This window comes from Haliaeetus albicilla, chromosome 7 (genome assembly GCF_947461875.1).
Source record: "Haliaeetus albicilla chromosome 7, bHalAlb1.1, whole genome shotgun sequence".
In the NCBI taxonomy this organism is placed as follows: Eukaryota; Metazoa; Chordata; class Aves; order Accipitriformes; family Accipitridae; genus Haliaeetus; species Haliaeetus albicilla.
In genome coordinates this window covers 45722176-45738596 of record NC_091489.1, presented here as the reverse complement: position 1 = coordinate 45738596, position 16421 = coordinate 45722176, and the positions used below count along the sequence as shown (strand labels likewise).

General features: G+C 50.5%; 1 protein-coding gene across 1 annotated transcript in view; it reads right to left on the bottom strand.

The window, feature by feature from the left end:
• The window catches only part of ETS1 (ETS proto-oncogene 1, transcription factor), a 78293-nt gene extending 76523 nt beyond the window's left edge, over positions 1 to 1770 (bottom strand). Inside the window, exon 1 of the mRNA XM_069788211.1 lies at positions 1693 to 1770. The gene's annotated coding sequence lies outside the window, so the exon portion shown is untranslated. The remainder of the gene's footprint in view (positions 1 to 1692) is intronic.
• Positions 1771 to 16421: the final 14651 nt, after the last annotated feature.

Genomic DNA, 16421 nt, shown 5'->3' with positions numbered 1-16421 from the left:
CTTGGATCATAGCAGCTACTTGCAATTGCAGGAAGATGTGAATGGGTGGTGGTGGGGTAATTAGGTCATCTGTTATTTCACTCACAAATTTCCCTCTGTGAAATAATAGACTTACAGCACAACATCGGGGCCAGATCGTCAGCTGGGGCAAAGCAAAAGGGGAAAGAACCGGATGAGTTTCCCACAGTTCAGCAAGGGATCCCCTGCACCAGGGAAGGATCTGGCCCTGCGAGGAGCACATGGTCGCTATCTCAGAGAGCCCAGTCTGCCCCGTGGTAATGGGGTCTTGGTCAGGGATTGACAGCCCAGCTGTAAGGCTGCGTTTTGCTCTAGACTCCCGCAGCAGGAGGCTTGAGACCAGCCTGCCCAGGTCTGCCAGTGCTTTGAAAATCCCACGAAGCACCTCTTTTCATTAGGTATCCAAATCGCTTTAGAAAATTAGGTTACCTTTCGTTCCTCTGTGCCTCAACTTGCCAGATGTATAACGAGGAAAATAGCACTGGGGTGTTTTCTAGTTTGGAGGGGTACAAGGTACCCCGAAGCTCAGCGGTGAAGCTGAGGACAGGGGACACACACACACACACACACACATCCCGATGCACAAAATCCACGGCGTGCTTCTGCACAAACCCCAGCCACTGGGTGAGTGGTGCCATTCCCTGCTGCCCAAGGCGAAAATGCCTGGGTAGCCCAAAAAATCTGGCTTGCCAGAAAATTGTTTACACAACAGGCAGGGGAAAGCTTAAAAAACCAGCCAAATTAGAGGCAGCATGAATAGCCTGTAAGCAGGAAACCGCTCTGGACCCAGCCCACAGCCCCCAAAGGTGTCAGTTGACAGCACAGGATGGGAAGTTGATGGTAACTGTAATACCAAAGGAGTGGCCACATGCAAAGCAATGATTTAGAGACTAATGGGAAGGGGGAAGGCCTTGCCTGTGCTCCTCAGGGACTCACAATTCCCACTGGCTCTTTTCGGCTGGGTGAGGGGTGCAGGATTGCGCCCTTCCCAAGGAACGGCAGCGGCGCGGCAGCACATCCCTGCGGTTGTCACACTCAGGGCTCCAATTCCTCCCAAAAGCAAATGCTGGCACCTGTGGCACTTTCTGCCCTTTGGGGGATGGCATTGCTGTTGAAAACAAGGGGATGTGCGGCAGCAAACCCCTTACAAGCATCCCTCCGAAGATGGGAATCAGCCCCGTTGTGAGGGGGTCCGCTCCTTGTCTGTCTGTCTGTGCTCAGGGCTGGAGGGAGCTGAGTGAGCATCCGACCCCAGGCACTTTGCTTCTCCCCCTGCCTCGCAACAAAAAAAAACAAACCTCCGTCCAAACCAAAATGCAACTCAAAATAGAAAAAAGAACTGCAAATTTAATCCACTGTAATAATGCCAAGGTGCAGCCTTCTGCCTAGAAGAGGAAAATAATAATGTTCTCCTAAACATACATATAAAATTTATATACTCTATATAAAAAATAAAGGGGGGGGGATTTTTAAAGGGAAGCATCAGCTCAGACATTTATATAAGTTTCTGCAGTACTGTTAGCAAACACATGAATCAGTTACTGGGTGAAACTGGAAATGGAGAGAGTAAAAGTAAATCACTGGCAAAACAAATCTTAGATGTCCTGAAAATGAACACAGGTACCTACAACCCACAAAAGAGTTTAAACAGACTCTCTCCCCACCGCCACTTACTACTTAGCTGAAAGACCAGGGGAAAAGCTTATGTCTTCCACGGCTTCCCACACTTGTCTCCGATCTCTTTCCAACTACCTGGTGCTATCCTCTGCGCTGGAGCTGGAGAGGATGGAAATATAGTGTTTGCAGCAGGGCCGCCTATTCAAAGGGAGGGGGAGTGGTCAGTCCTGCATCCAGGGCGGTGGGAAAGGAGAGCTCCACGCCGCTCGTGCTCCGGCGGCCACCGCTAGCCAGGAAAAAGCCACCTCTGGCAGATGTCACGCCGATGGGGGGAAAAAAAAAAAAAAGGGGTGATGTTGGTTGAGGTGGTCATGAGGGGCAGCCTCCTGCTAGCCCCCCCCCACCCCCAGTGCGGGGTACTGGGCTGTGGTGGTGGTGGCCTTTGTGTCCACGCTGCTCCTGTGTCCTGTAAAGCGAGCCGAGGGCTTCAGCGGGTTTTGCAAGTGTTACTCCGGCCCCCCAAAGTCCCTGTGAAGTGGAGCTTATTTTTGCACGGCGACTAAAAATAAAGGCACGCAGAGCACGACTAGGGTGAGGTTTATCCAGCCCTGATCCCCGAACCTCGGCTCAGCTCCTGCCTCTGCCTGGAGGTGCCTAATGGCAGAAACTGCTGTTTCCTCCTGAAAGGTCCCCTGGGCACTTCTGCCTTTCCTGCTCCCGTGCACCAGGGCACCGCCGGCTTTCTGGTGCCTGCCTTACCCCCAAAGCTGGGCAGGATCCAGCCATCAGGCTGCTGTGGACACAGCCTGGTAGCCTGCCCCAAAACCCCTTATCACACGCCTCTGGTACCAGGCGTGCCAAAAAAAAAAAAGCCGTGGTAGATGCTGCTTGCTTTTAAAAGCATAAAGGCTGAAGCAATCTCCCCTTACATAAGGCACCAGAGAGGGGAGATGCTGGGGCAGCACTGGGAGCCACTGGTTCAGCTCCCTCCTCTGATAGAGGTGCCTGGTCCCAACCTGCATCACCCCAAAGACTGCTTTTAACGCAGATGCTAAAGGAGGCCAGGGGCTTTCTGGAGAGAAGGCTGCTGGGACCTGAAGGGCAGGCAAGCGCTTTCCCAGCTGGGCAGGAAAAGGGAGAGGGACAGAAACACAGGTTGCAGCGGGCTCACTTCAAAGAAACCACCAGTGTCAATTACCTGCTTCGCTCTGGGAGTGCAGGACCTGGGGCTGCCCTCTCCTAATGCCTCTGCATCCCCCTGCCCAGCCTGCCCAAACCCTCGCAGCCTGGCCAGGGACTTCTGAAGCCCCAGCTCTACCCCCAGATCCTGGATGCAGGAGGACCTGCCCATCCTGCTTCTCCTGCTCTCACTCTCCAGGCAGCAAAGCTGCTTTTTCCTCCAGGAGAGGGCTCCAGGCTGATAATCCTCTCCAGCTCCAGCACAGATCCTCTCCAGCTCCAGCACAGATCCCCATCACACCGTCTTTGTGAGCAACCGCTCCAGCTGAGCCCCTGCCAGCAGCCTCAGGAGCGGGGCAAAGTCCAGACACCAAGGGTTACATATGTGCTGTTCTGGGACATTTTGTTTATGGGTGAAATGGGAGGCTGGGAACAGCTGCTGTGATTATTCCTAGAAATCCTAAAAGCAAACTGTAATATAACAGCAAAAAAGAGGACACAGCCATGGGACTCGGCCCTTATTGCCTCAATGCACTGATACTGTAATATTCTGCTTGCCAGAATATTTGCAGAAGTGGCTGGTTTTCAGGGAGGTTTGCAGCATCTTCACAATAAAAAAAATGCAGCATGTACATCTAAGTACTGTCACTGGAAATCCAGGCTGAAGTATTGATCAGTCTGAGGAGAGAAATAACTGCTGGGGACAGCCCTTCCCAGTCCAAAACCAGGTATTTTGGATACTCTCAGCTAAGTGGACATTTGCAAAGTGCAGACTGAAACTGCATTTGCTATGACATGGATAATTTCTGCCTGCACAGGGCTTCTGTGGCATCTACTGCTGCCAGGTGCTACCCAGAGGAATCAAATGTGCAAAACTAGTGTTCACAAACATAAAGGTCTCTCCTGTTCTTCACCCACCAGTCCAGGAGATTGCTCAAACGCACATAGTGACAAATAAAAAGAAAACCCCAATATTTATGCACATAAAACTATCAACAGGTCCTTCAAGGACTTTCTCCAGCTCCTAAATGAAGAATGTAGCTCTCCTTTAGCCCTTGCTTTAACTTAGAAACACACGGCTACAGGTGGCCCGAATATACGTTACCTGTTGAACTTGCAGCCGTAAGGCACGGATTGCTCTTGTAGCTATTTTAACGCAGGAAATTATTTACAGGGTTCCCATCTTCTCAGGAAGGTTTCCAGCCTCCTGGGCTTTGGTACAAAGCCTCAGTCACGTCTGAGCGCCAAAGGAGTGGAATGCATCCAGCAATCAATTTTTATCTGGGCAACTCTTCCCAAGGCTGCAGGATAACCCCACTGGCAGCTGCAAACAAGATGTCTTTCCCTGGGCTGGATGCTTTGCTCTGCAGCAGACGGTTCTTCCGATACAGTAATCTATATATTAATAGCCTCTGTATTATGGCTGTCCAATCAACTGTGTGTCTGCAAAATGGAGAGGCTTCTGGTTTTGGCTGTTTCTTACAAGGCAGCATGATGTCTGCTGCGTGCAGATCACCTCGCTCAGCTTGCACGTGGTCGCCTGATTTTGGGCACATCAGTCACCTAAGTCTGTTGCTTCAGCTCGCAACAAAAAGTTGGGTTAAATTTCGGGTAGCTCATGGAATTTATCATAGAGCCATTGTGCATCGAGAACTACTTTCCATTCCAGATGGTTTGGATTTTCTTTGTACTCGTAAAAAAATAAAATGATTCCTTAATGTTTAACTTAAGTAGTTATTAATGTTTTTACCGAGTCTGAGATGTCTCGTGGATGTTTCACAGGTTGTGCACTGGTAGGCTGCTTCAATTTAGGGGCGCACAGGCACACAGGCTCCTTCTGGAAGGTGCTGGATATAGGTGTCAGCAGAAACAGCCCCTTTCCCAATAACCTAAGAAATCCTTATCACCGTTTTGCAGCTAGAGGAGTGGATGGAAAACAAAAGCAGCATCATACTGAAGGTGGCTATGACCGGAGAGGGTCACGGTTTGCATCCTGGAGCTGGGGAGTGAACAGGGATCACCTGGGCAAAATTCATCACGGCCAGAGTACCCTGAGTTTCACTGACTGTCGCCTACCACAATTGACTCTCTTTGCAGCCGCCCAGATTACTTTCCAGGGAGAGATCCTGCAGACTTGTGGTCCTGCTTGAGGATCATAAGCCACTAAGGGTGAGAAGTTGCCATGTAATAAGCTTCCACATCCCTTTATGGATCTATAAGTATCATCATTTCCATATTACACTGGAAAAACAGAGCAGGAACTGATAAAATGACCCTGAGCGCCTGAATCTGTCTGCTTTTAGTTGGTATTACACGCTGACCCCAGTACAAGGGAGCAAAGAAAGAGGGTCTTGATTTGGAGGGTTACCTTCCCAGCCTCTGTTTGCCCTGGGAGAAGGTGACACAGCCAGATCAAGGAGCTGCCTGTGCTTGTAAATACTGTGGCAGGTTTGCCCAGGCTGCAGCAGCACACCCTCCTGCCCCTCCTCAAAATCAAGGCAATGACACGCATCCTGTGCCCCAGATGCTTCAGCAGTGGTCCCCCAAGAGCTGTGCACATCTGGTGGCCAGGTGCTGAGGCTTTCTGTCGCTGGCTGGCCTCGAAAGCAAAGTAGAGGCACCATCAGAGCTCAAGCCTTCTGGCCAGCGGGCCAGGGGTGAACACCCGATTAATTGCCTCCTCCTATGGAGTCCAAGGGTGCTGCATGCCCTGTCCAAGTTGAGGGGAAATATCTGTCCTCAAAAGCGGGAGAATAGGGATTTTCCATCTTTGGGTCAGGCAGGAGCTCAGATCCATCATCTTGGGTACAATGTGATGGATACAGAATATACACTAAAAGAGAAGCAGTTCAGGGTGTATGGGAGCATCCTGAATGCTTAAAAGGGGTCCACACATGACTTTTGCGAGGCTAGATTAGGTTAGAAGCTGCTACAGTTAAATCTCCTTCGTACGGATTGAATTAATTGCTATAAACTTGCTCATACATGGTTTATCTCACTTCTACAAGGGGTACGAGAACCATGCAGAAACAGACTTTAAATAACTGTGCCTGAAGATTTTAGACTGGCTTGGATGTGATACAACGTGCAGAAAAATCCCTTCCTTCAGCTTTGAGTTTTCATTTTTAGTCTATACACATCACTATAAATACATATATGTGTATATATATGATAAAACCCAGAATAACACCAAGTCCCATCCATATTTTCATTCTGGAAGAGGAAGTGAGAAATTTCCACTCAGCTCTAACTCTGATGTTAAGCAACATCTCTAGGGAAGTTCTAGCCATAACATCACCAGTCTGAGCCCTTAAGATGCAAATTTGTGAATTTTGCCTTGTAAGCACAAAAAATAATCACTTTTCTAAAAGCCAACATAAATATTATCATTGCAATCTCCTTTGTGCAGGTGCCTGCCCCACTCACACCATTAACAACATAGGGGAAGGATGCACAGGAACTCCTGAGAGCTGTAAGAAAAAGGTAAATCAGTTCTCATTTATGAAAATGTTAACTGGCAAATCAGTCATCATTTACCAGTTCTGTCATTTCAAGAAAAATTAGGCCTGTTGGTTGGGAGGGGGATCTTTTATTAGACTATCTGATACACTCAGAAAAAAAACAGATAAGATTTCATCACATATACCCTCTTCAAATCTGTAAATTAAAATCCTCATCCAAAATCATTTAATCTAAGACTATAAAGCCAGATTTCAGAAGTGCTCTTTTCCCAGGCAAGCGTATAAATAAAGATCAGATTTACAAAAATGCTATCAACTAACAATTCCTGCTCGAATACATCTGGCCAGATTTCAAAATGAATTCAGCAGCCAGTTAATCACTTGCTCTTTATTACTTAACTTACTATTAGCATGGGGGTAAAAAAAGAGAGATATTTTCATTTTCTTTTATCTGTTAAAATATTCCCTGCATCTTGCTGTAGTGAAATTCAAAACATTGATAAAAATCTTGACATTTTTAAAAAGTCAACTGCTTCCCAAGCCAGTATAAAAATAAAGAAAATGAACTGAGACCATTTAACTGCTTCCCTTTGCATCCTCTTTTAAAAAAATAAGATTAGCACCGCAGTGAAAATGTCATATAAAACCCATTCTGAAAATAATAAGCAGCTTATTATGGTTAAACTATGAGGATAATGAATGGGAAACTGTAATTATCATTACTGCTGTTGCTGTTGTCTGAGGACACCAGCCGAAATCCGAAAGCTGGGTCCCCTTGTGCCGCCTGCTCTCTTTACATTCTGGTTTCTGTAGTGTAGGTGGCCTTGCCTGGAGAGCAGGGTGCGGTGGCTTTGGTGTCCTGGGCTTGGAAGACCTCCCTTCTGGCAAGTGGTGCCTCCAAAAATGTTGGGGAAGGGTTGAGCGGTGAAAAAGCTCCTGCTCTGCCGCTAAGGACTGTCAGCGAGGCTGAAGCAGCATCTGGAGAACAGGGAGAGCCCAAGTTTTCCATTTGGCTCCACTCAAGGTGGTCCTGCAGACCTCCGGAGGTCTGTTTTCCCCCCGCGAGAGAGGGACACCTCGGCAGCAGCGCCGAGCACAGCATCTCAACTGCATCCATAAATCAGCTCGTGGTCCCCATGCGTGATCCCAGGCCTGGAGAAAGGAGCCGTTGGCTTTCCATCACCGTCGTTTCGTGACTCACCACTTGACTCAGACCCAACACAGCACATCCTTTGAAGTCGCTGGGCTTCTCCTTTCATGGCTCACATCTTTTCAGCGTCAGAAATGCCACTGTGCTGGGGGTGAGGGGGAGAAAGAACGCGAATGACGTAAGAATTAAGCGATTTCATTGTATTTGGGTTATACGGCTAGCTGATAAACCTAGGAAACTCTCTTTTTCTTGAGGCCTTTTTTCCAATATCAAACTGACCTTTTTGTTCTCCCTCAGCTGACAGACACACAACAGAGGACAACAGGATTTGGTGGTTTTTACAATAATCTCAGGAGGTCCGAGCTGAAATCTGTGCCCTCCTGGGTACCACCATCCAGACAGAAACCTGAGTTACATGCTCGGCAAAGAAAATATTATTATCCCGCGTTTCTGTATGAGGAACCATAGGGCAGGGAAATTGCCGGTGATTGGAGATATTTCAGCACAGTGCTCTAATAGCACGTCTAAACCAATGCAAAAATGTATATATCTTACAAAATACTTTATGCTAGGAGAGCGAGCAGGAGGGGAAAAAAAATACAGTAGCAGAAATGCGAGGCTTGGGTTTGTGGAAATGAGTTATTAACATGTCCTTTACCTCTCTGTTTATTTTCCACATGGTTCCAGGTCAAGGAAAGTTTGTCTGTGACAAAGATTAGGCTTTTGGAACAGCTGTGTCTTTTCATATTTAATTCCTGAGCTCCACCAAGCACGTTTGGACAGACTGTCTTTTGTATCCTCCGCCGATTATCGGGGGAGCTCAGGCGGGATAACAGGACACAGGTGACATCCCCTGAGAGGTGTGATGTTCCCCTCCGTGAAGGACACCAAGGGCTGCAGGAGGAAGAAAGAGGAAAAATAACACTTGTACTGGCAGCCTTAATACACGCTGTCACCATGACTGCCTGGTGATGGAGGGGTTATTTATGGCCAGGCTGGGGATCGCAGTGCTGGGTCCCACATGTGAAGTGAAAGTGGAAGTATGTGGGTGGGAGGGGAAGCAGCAGCGTCTCATTTATCAGCGCTCCCGGGGCCGAGCAGGTTTCCACCCGGATCCAGGCTGCGTTAAGGAGCTCTTCGCGTCTCCCAAGGCGTTTCCTCAGCACATGCGGCACTACCTGACCCCAAGAGCATGACCGCGTCCCACCATCCATCCTCCAAGGATGGTTGAGGCAGATACACCTACCCAGGAGAGGGGGGACCCTCACCCTTGTCCTACGACCTGCTTTAGGTGCTTCATTAACCTGTCCGTCTTCATTGCAGCTCCACAGCTCTCCAAAAAAGCCACCCCGGGCAGCTCGGGATGTCCCAGCTCGCCTTCCCCCTTCCCAGCACTCACAGAAGTCTGCAGGAGCCAGCATGGGCCCACGGGTTTTAAGCAGAGCCGGGGGGGTGGAGGGGAGGGGAGGTCATGGCGGGGTTAGCTGGTGAACAGCAAACAATCTTAATTTATGCAAAAAGCAGTCTGGAAAAAATGACATTCCTGGTTGTCTGCATATATAATATACAGAAATCCTAAATAAAGGAGCCAAAGATGTTTCTATGAATTAGACCTTTATCCTTCCAGCATCCCAGAGCTCAGCCCATGAATTTGGGTGAGTTTGCCTTTTTAATTGCTCTGTCTTTCTAATGCAGGCTATTTAGAAGCTGCACGAACAATGCCCTATAGCAAATCAAACAGGTCATTTGGGCTACAGCTTTTATCTGGTTTTCCACCATCTTAGACAACAAACACGCCATTAATGTCTGGAAACACAGCTTTGATTTCAACTTCGAAACCACAGCCCAGATCACTGGCAGTGATGCCCAGTGTCATGTTTAAGGCCAGCCCATGTCCCAGCACTAATTAATTCCTCCCTGCCCTTATACCTGGGTGCCCACATGCACCTCCCACCTCAGTGGAGATGCTCTGGATTTTATTCTGGAAATAAGACCACAGCGTGGCCCTTTCTGATTGAAAGCTTCCAATAGTAAGCAAGTACAGGCTTTACTTTTGGTCCTAGATTTGGCTCTCCATTAGGATAAGGAGGTTTGCAAAGGATCTCTGGGCTAGTTGCTGGACCAGGTGTAGCAAACAAGCTGTATCTTCATTAACACACATCTTCTGTGCACTTGAATAACACCTGGTTTCTTCTGCTGCTGATTCTCCATCTTTTACTATCTACAGGGTCTCAGCACAGTCTTGTCCCACTGCAGATGCTCCTTAGGAGGCCCAGCATGAAGTCCTGGTATCCTCGCCCTTCAGAAGCTGCAAACATATGTGTTTTTAACACAAAGTCCAGAAGAAACTGCATCCCAAAGATATGTCTGAGCCTCTTGCTCCTGGTCCCATCGCTGGGGACCCAAATGCGGCCGCCTGCTCACATATCCAGAGTGCCAGCCTGTGGGAACCTGCATCCCAGCAGGTTTTCCCTAAGGTTTTTCCTTGATGTCTCTGGGGCACAGCTGGCAGTTCCAGCCCTATGCCCTGAAGCAGGGTACGGAAATTTTGGCTCAGGCTGAGAGCGGGCGAGAAGGGGAGCAAGGCTCGCAGGAAGGGCTGATGCAGAGTGCCGTGGCAGAGTGTCACCGGTCTGTCGCTCCCGCTCCAGACGCTTTTCCTAGACAGGGAATGCCTCAAGCTTCACCAGGCAGTGATAACGTGGCATTGGCTTCCTCTCAGTCTCTTGGGCAAGATCCAAGCCTTGATTTTCCACTGGCAAACCTCTCCTCGGTCTGCCTTTTCGAGTGGCACTGCAAGCATTTGGGACCAGGGTACACAGGGCAACAGGGGATGGATTTCACAGAGGGTGAGATGCCATCGTTGCCCAGCCTTTTCCAGACCTGCAGGTAGCAGATGGCTTTTTTATTTTCCACCTGCGGTATAATCTCACAGTGCTAAGATGAGGTTTCTCCTGTTGCTTCTGGTTGAGGGAAGAACACGCACGGCTGGCGATGTTAACCCTCGTCCTTATCTGGAAGGTCTCGCTCAGCTGGTACTGAGTCCTTGGGTTTTTGAAGTCAGCAGGAGTCTGGCCTGGAGAAAGTTTACGGGATGAGTTTTGGCTGTCCTGATGGAAACTGTTTCCAAAAATCAGTGAATGCCATTTTCAGTGCATCGCAAGGAACTGAGGCTCACAGCATCAGTTCATTCAGTGCCTATAAATCTCCCTCTGAGACTTTATAAATCTCAGCCGGGAGTTTCATTTTATTTTGGCCACCCTGGGCACAAGCGCGGGGCACTGCCGTGAGCACGGATGCAGCCTTGCTTACTCTAATGCAAATAGGATGAGAAATTATTTTTTTCAATCCCACCCTGAGCATCTGTGGGTTGAAAGGGACCTTGCTGAAACACAGAGCAAGCTGAATTTACCTCCTCCCTGAATGAGCTTCATTAGCTCGTGCAGTCAGCTCCAGATTTTAATGGATGCAGCAAATGGGAGAAATAAAATAAATGCTACAATCAAAGTGCTTAAACCTACGCCTCGTCTATGCCAACACAAACCCTGAATCGGAGGAAGCATTAGGCTAAATATAGATCCTCAAGCAAAATCGGAGAGCTTTTATTTTTTTTTTTTTCCTAGGTTCATACTGTAAAACATCTGCTGAACAGTTTCCTATAACTGTTTTTGGCTTTTAAATCAAAGAAAGAAGAAACAATGTCCCATTTTTGTAGAGAGAAAAGGAGGGGGGGAATAATAGACCTTCCTCTCAAAGCAGGATGACAATAAGGATAGAAATAGAAAGGGGAGAGCTTTGAAACATCTTGAGTCCAGACAAGAAGGGGATGAATGGCAGGTTCAGGTATCTCGGCTTGCTTTGGCTGCTTCCCATTTCAAGAAAGAGCTGGCAAAACTGCTGACAGCTGAAAGGGAAAACCCACAGGCAGAGCTGGATCCTGCCCTGCAGCTGATGGGCTGCGGGTGAAGAGGGACCTGGAAAGGGGATGCAATGGTGCTGGGGGAGCACAGGAAGGCGAGTGGTGCTAGTAGTTTGCTTGGAGGAAAAAATACATTATTTAGCAGGAGAAAGAAGGGGAGGAGCTCTGTTGCGGTTTTAATAGCTTTTTCCCCAGCCCGGGAGAAAATCCTCTGCTCCTTTCAGCATCTGATGGCCCCATCTGAGCTCCTCGGGGTGCCCCGCAGCTGCAGCCGCCTCCACCCACCTGCAGCAGCCGGAGGGGTCCCCTACATCCAGGGTGGGTGGCCCTGAGCTGCCACATCTGTGTCTGGTCCCCTTGGCACCGCTGTCACATCGCAGGCAACCCACTGCCCGGAGTCACCCGCTTTTCCCCGCCACCTTCACCGAGGCCACCGAGCCCCTTCCCCGACACCCAGGGAGGGGACACGGCTGGGGGGACGTGCAGCCCACGCTGTCACACCTCTTGGGCTTCTTGGCAGCAGTGCCTGCGCAAAAGCCTTTCCTGCCAAGTCACAGGATGCGATGACGGTGCGGCTGGGAAAAACTTCAAAACAGCCCAAACAATCGGAGATTGTCTGCAGAGAGCGGGCTCTAAAATTGGCTCCTTGGATTAGCAGCAGGCTCACCCCTGGGGCCTTTGTCAGGAGAGCTGGGCTCAGCAGCGATGACGGAGGAGGACCTAATCTCGCTTCCTATCTGTGATTTGGGTCAAATTTAGCCCGGCTTTGCCGGCTGTTCTCGTCCCTCCGTGACCCGCTGGCATCCAGGCATCCAGACAGCGGCTGGCCACAGCAGCAGGGCCAGGAGTGACTTCCCGCTCTTAGAAACCCTGCAGCGCCTATACGACCTATATGACTCAGGACTCAGCAATCCTTTTTTATTTATTTCCCCAAAAACGTTGCTTAGGAACCGGCTTCCCCTCCATAGCCCAATTCCCCTGCAGATCTGGAGGGTGGTGGACAAGGATTGCACTTTTTTACCGCTTTAGCACATGTTGGGCTGGATTTGCTCATTTTAGGTAAATCCCAGTTAGGCACTGGTAAAGAAGGTCCGGTTTGTAGGGGTTTTTTAGCACCTTTGGTCCTTGGCATGAGGGTCTTCTGCCACAAAGCCCCTGCCATCAGCACCGGGGACCGGGGCTAGGATGGTAACATGTCCCCATCCAGCCGTGAACCTCTTTCCCCATCTTTTGTCCCATGGCTTGGCCCCGGCATCCACCTGATCCCATCACCCTTGCAATTCTTGCGTGCTCCAGAGCTGCTCCCAAGGATGTATTAAACATGGTCGGTCCATGTCTAATGGCTCTTACAGACCCATGGGCTCCCCCCTGGGCTGCGCAGACTCGCTTCTCCCTGCCCCACACAGCAGCATCCCTCCAGCATCCCTCTCCCAGCCCAACACCTTGGAGGAAACCACGGACAAAAGAAACTCGGAACAAAATCCAGGAGCTGGGAAGTGGCAGGCGAGGGCCTGTGTCAGATCGGCTGGATTGCCCAGGAGGAAATAATTGAAACAAGGCTCCGGCATGTGCTGGGAGATGGGATGTGTCGGGGAGATTGCTCCCTGCCAGCCCTCTCTGGGCGCTGCGGGCAGGGACCAGCCGCTCGCCTGCCTCAGCCCACGTGTTCGGCGCTGCCGGCCGAGATGGCAAGGGAAAGGAGACATCAGAATAAGGCATTTTGGCAAAAAACCTCTCTGTAATTGAACTCCTGTGTCTGCACGAAAGGGGCTTTGCTTTCCGTAGGAGGTTCCCCTCAATCCTGCCAAAGCCAGAGAGAAGACAATGTCACAGGTGCTTCCCAAGAACCCAGAGCCACTTCTTAGAATATAGCTTCTATGCAGGGCAAAGAGGGTCTCCTAACCTTAAAGACCTGCTCTAAGGCCCACTTATCCACCCTGGCTTTGCAGAAGGGGAGCTGTAGAGGATGGGGGACGGGGACCATCCTTTCCTCTGTGCTGGTACGGTGCCCAGTGCCAAGGGGGCTGCGGGTGAAACCTCAGCGCTGTGATAAATGTGTAAAACATATTTCAGCTCCAAGGGGCTATTTGTGATGCAAGGGGGCTACGGCGGAGGGCAAAACCATTTCTCCTTCCAGGAGAATGAGCTCTTGTGTGTGTGCAGGTGCCTGGGGCTCGGAGAGGGGGAAGGCAGTAACTCACAGCAACAGGCTCATTAAAAAAAAACCACTAGGAAAGGCTGGAGAAACAGGGTCTGGGGGAACAGTGGGGCTCCCCAAACCCACCCCACCCTGGTGAGGACCCACGCCGAGGGCAGAGGCACATCCATCCTTCTAGGAGAGACTACCTACAACATGTGCATCCATGGGAAAACTTGCTTGTGCGTTTGGGTCCGCACATGGGCAGGAATAAGCATGTCTTCCTATCTTCAGGTATGCCCAAGTAGACAGGACACCCTCCTTTGAGGACAATGCTGAGGCACGGGTGGCATGGGGAAAGCCCCCAAAGTGTCCCCGGGGGATGCAGCCCCCCCGGAGAGGGGTGTCCTGCCCTCCCGCTCTCGGCGGGTGATGCCAGGAGGGTTGCTTGCAAAGAGAAATTCACGGGACGGGTTTATATTCTCGCAGGCATGCCTTTGCCAGAGTGTTGATTGCAAGCAAAGGTTTGCAGCTTGGAAACTTGGAAGGGTCCAGCTATTTTCACTCTCTCTCTCCCAGGCTCTTTCATTCATGCTTCCTCTCTCTTTTCCCCAGTGCATTTCTCACTCACGCTCTCATTCATGCTCGCTCGCTCATTCTCATTTTCCTGGCTGTATTTTTAGCTCCCTCGCCATTCGGAGGATGTGAACATTATCCCTGAGTCATGACTTTGTGAGGAAACAGGCAGCCAGGGCTCCCATTACAACCCGTGAGGGCTCTTATCAGCTGCAGCACAGGCTTGTTGGGGAGGGGGCTTTATCTCCCCGGTCCTCTCCTCTTCCTTTTTCTCCAGCTGCTGCAGCCCCAGCTCCTCCACTGAGGCCACGAGGCTCATCCCCTTGGCTGTGTCGTGATGCAGAGCTCAATGAGTTAAATGAAGATTGGCAGTCAGGAAATGGGAGTAAACCGTAAGGGCCAAAGAGCATCCTCGGTGCTGGGGTGGCTGCCGCAAGAATTACATCAAGCGAAAAGGTGTCTGGCAGGGCTTTGACACCAAATGCTGCTGGTGTTATTCCCAGCCCGTGCAAACAAACATGAGGTAATGGCACCTGGGGGCTTAGTCGTAAGCTTGTTCTGCATTTGGAAAACACAAAGCCCCTGAGTATTTCAGTCTGGCTCATGATAAGGTTGAAGCAGCAGCAAAGTGTTACATGGGCTCTGTTCCCACACGTGGATGAGCCATTGAAATAAAAACCATCCCACGCTAGAAATGATCGGAGCCAATCATTGATTTGGGCTTCGTTCCCAAACGCCAATGACATATTGCACGCTACAAAACGGTGGACTGTCTTCTGGAGAGAATAAGAAAATAATCCCACAAGGGAGGAGGCAGCCTGGCCAGGATGCTGCCGGCACAGGCAGTGCCGCTGCCTGCTTGGGAGCTGCCCTCGGGAGCCCACGTGTGACATTAGGGATGATTTCCAAGTGACCCCCTGGGTGGATGCCGGAGGGAGGAGGATGCCGGGGGGGCAGCTTGCGGTGTATCTCGACGCAGCCTTGTGCATCACGACACGGCTTTGCTAATCTCGGCGCTCTGTGCTGGTCGTGAGGCTCAGCTTCACCTTTTCGTGACATTCAGGCTGGTTTTGGCTCACTTCCTCTGACTTTCCCCTCTAACCTTTATGTTATCTCCTAATACTCTCTCCTCCCTTTTCCACCCATCTGCTTATTTTAGCTGCTTCTTCCTGCCTGCACGTGTGGCTGCTGCCCTGCCCTGCGACGGTCTCCTCCCATGCCCCCTCTGTGGCAGAAAAGGGGTCATTCCCCTGCCCTCAACTCACGGAGAGAATTTTGCCCCATTTTCATGCTTTCTCAACCATTGAGGTAAATCCCCATCCCGCCACCCTGCTGCACGCCCATCCTCCCCAAACGCGGCTTCACCTCCTCATCCCCACTCAGGAGTGGGACCTCCTGCCCCCTTTCCATGTACGCTGCAGAGCACAGGGCATCTCTGCAGCCTTTTACTCTGGCAGAGACTGGCTTGTGGTTATCCCCCACCGTTTCCCCAAAAAACCCTGTCTGCAATGAGCTGCTTCTGCATCCCAGACACCTATGGCTGCTCGTGCCAGCTACGCTGGCGCTCAGCATCAGGGTGCTCTTTCCAAGCAGTTAAAATCGATCCTTGTGGTCCTCTGTCCTGGCAAGTCCTCCCACGGAGATGGTCCCACTCCTTCATCTCCTGCGTCTGCTGTGCCAGGAGCCAGGAGATGAATCCTGCAGCATCCCACCTTCAAGACCATTTGTCCGCTGCAGGAGGACAATGAAACGGATGCTATCAGAAACTGCCAGAGGAGATGAAAGGCTGACACAGGGTCAAGAACCAGCTCAAGAAATTCAAGGAAGAAAAATCCACTGAGGGCTATTAAAGAAACCATTTTGGGGTCAGGAAATCCCAGAGCTGTGGCTATCAGTGCTCAGAGAGGATACCAGGGAAGGATCAGGCCCTTTTCTTCTACTTCCCCCTCTGGCTCCCAGTATAAGCTGACAGTGGGGCCACTGGTTTGGCTTAATGCAACCATTTCATCACACACCTCTGAGCTGGTGGCTTTCTTCCCTGGGACAGACACAGCCCCCAAGGGGACACTGGGGAAAAAGGGACCTGGGGAGGGAAGCAGGGAAATTTTTCCACCGTGGACCACGCTGAGACACAATGTGGCAGAGGGGATGCTGATGGTGCAGGGTATCTCCTTGTGACACCTGGTGCCTTTGGACTTATGTGGTGGGCAGGAGAGGACCAGCAGGAGCTTGGGAACGTTCGTGGTCATATTTGTCCAAGAAACGAGGCCATTTGCAGTCCCAGAGTCAAAACACTCCAACAGTGGAAGCCAGGACTTCCTGGGCTGAGCCTCGTTGCTAAATAAAAGACAAAAGAAAGAGTAA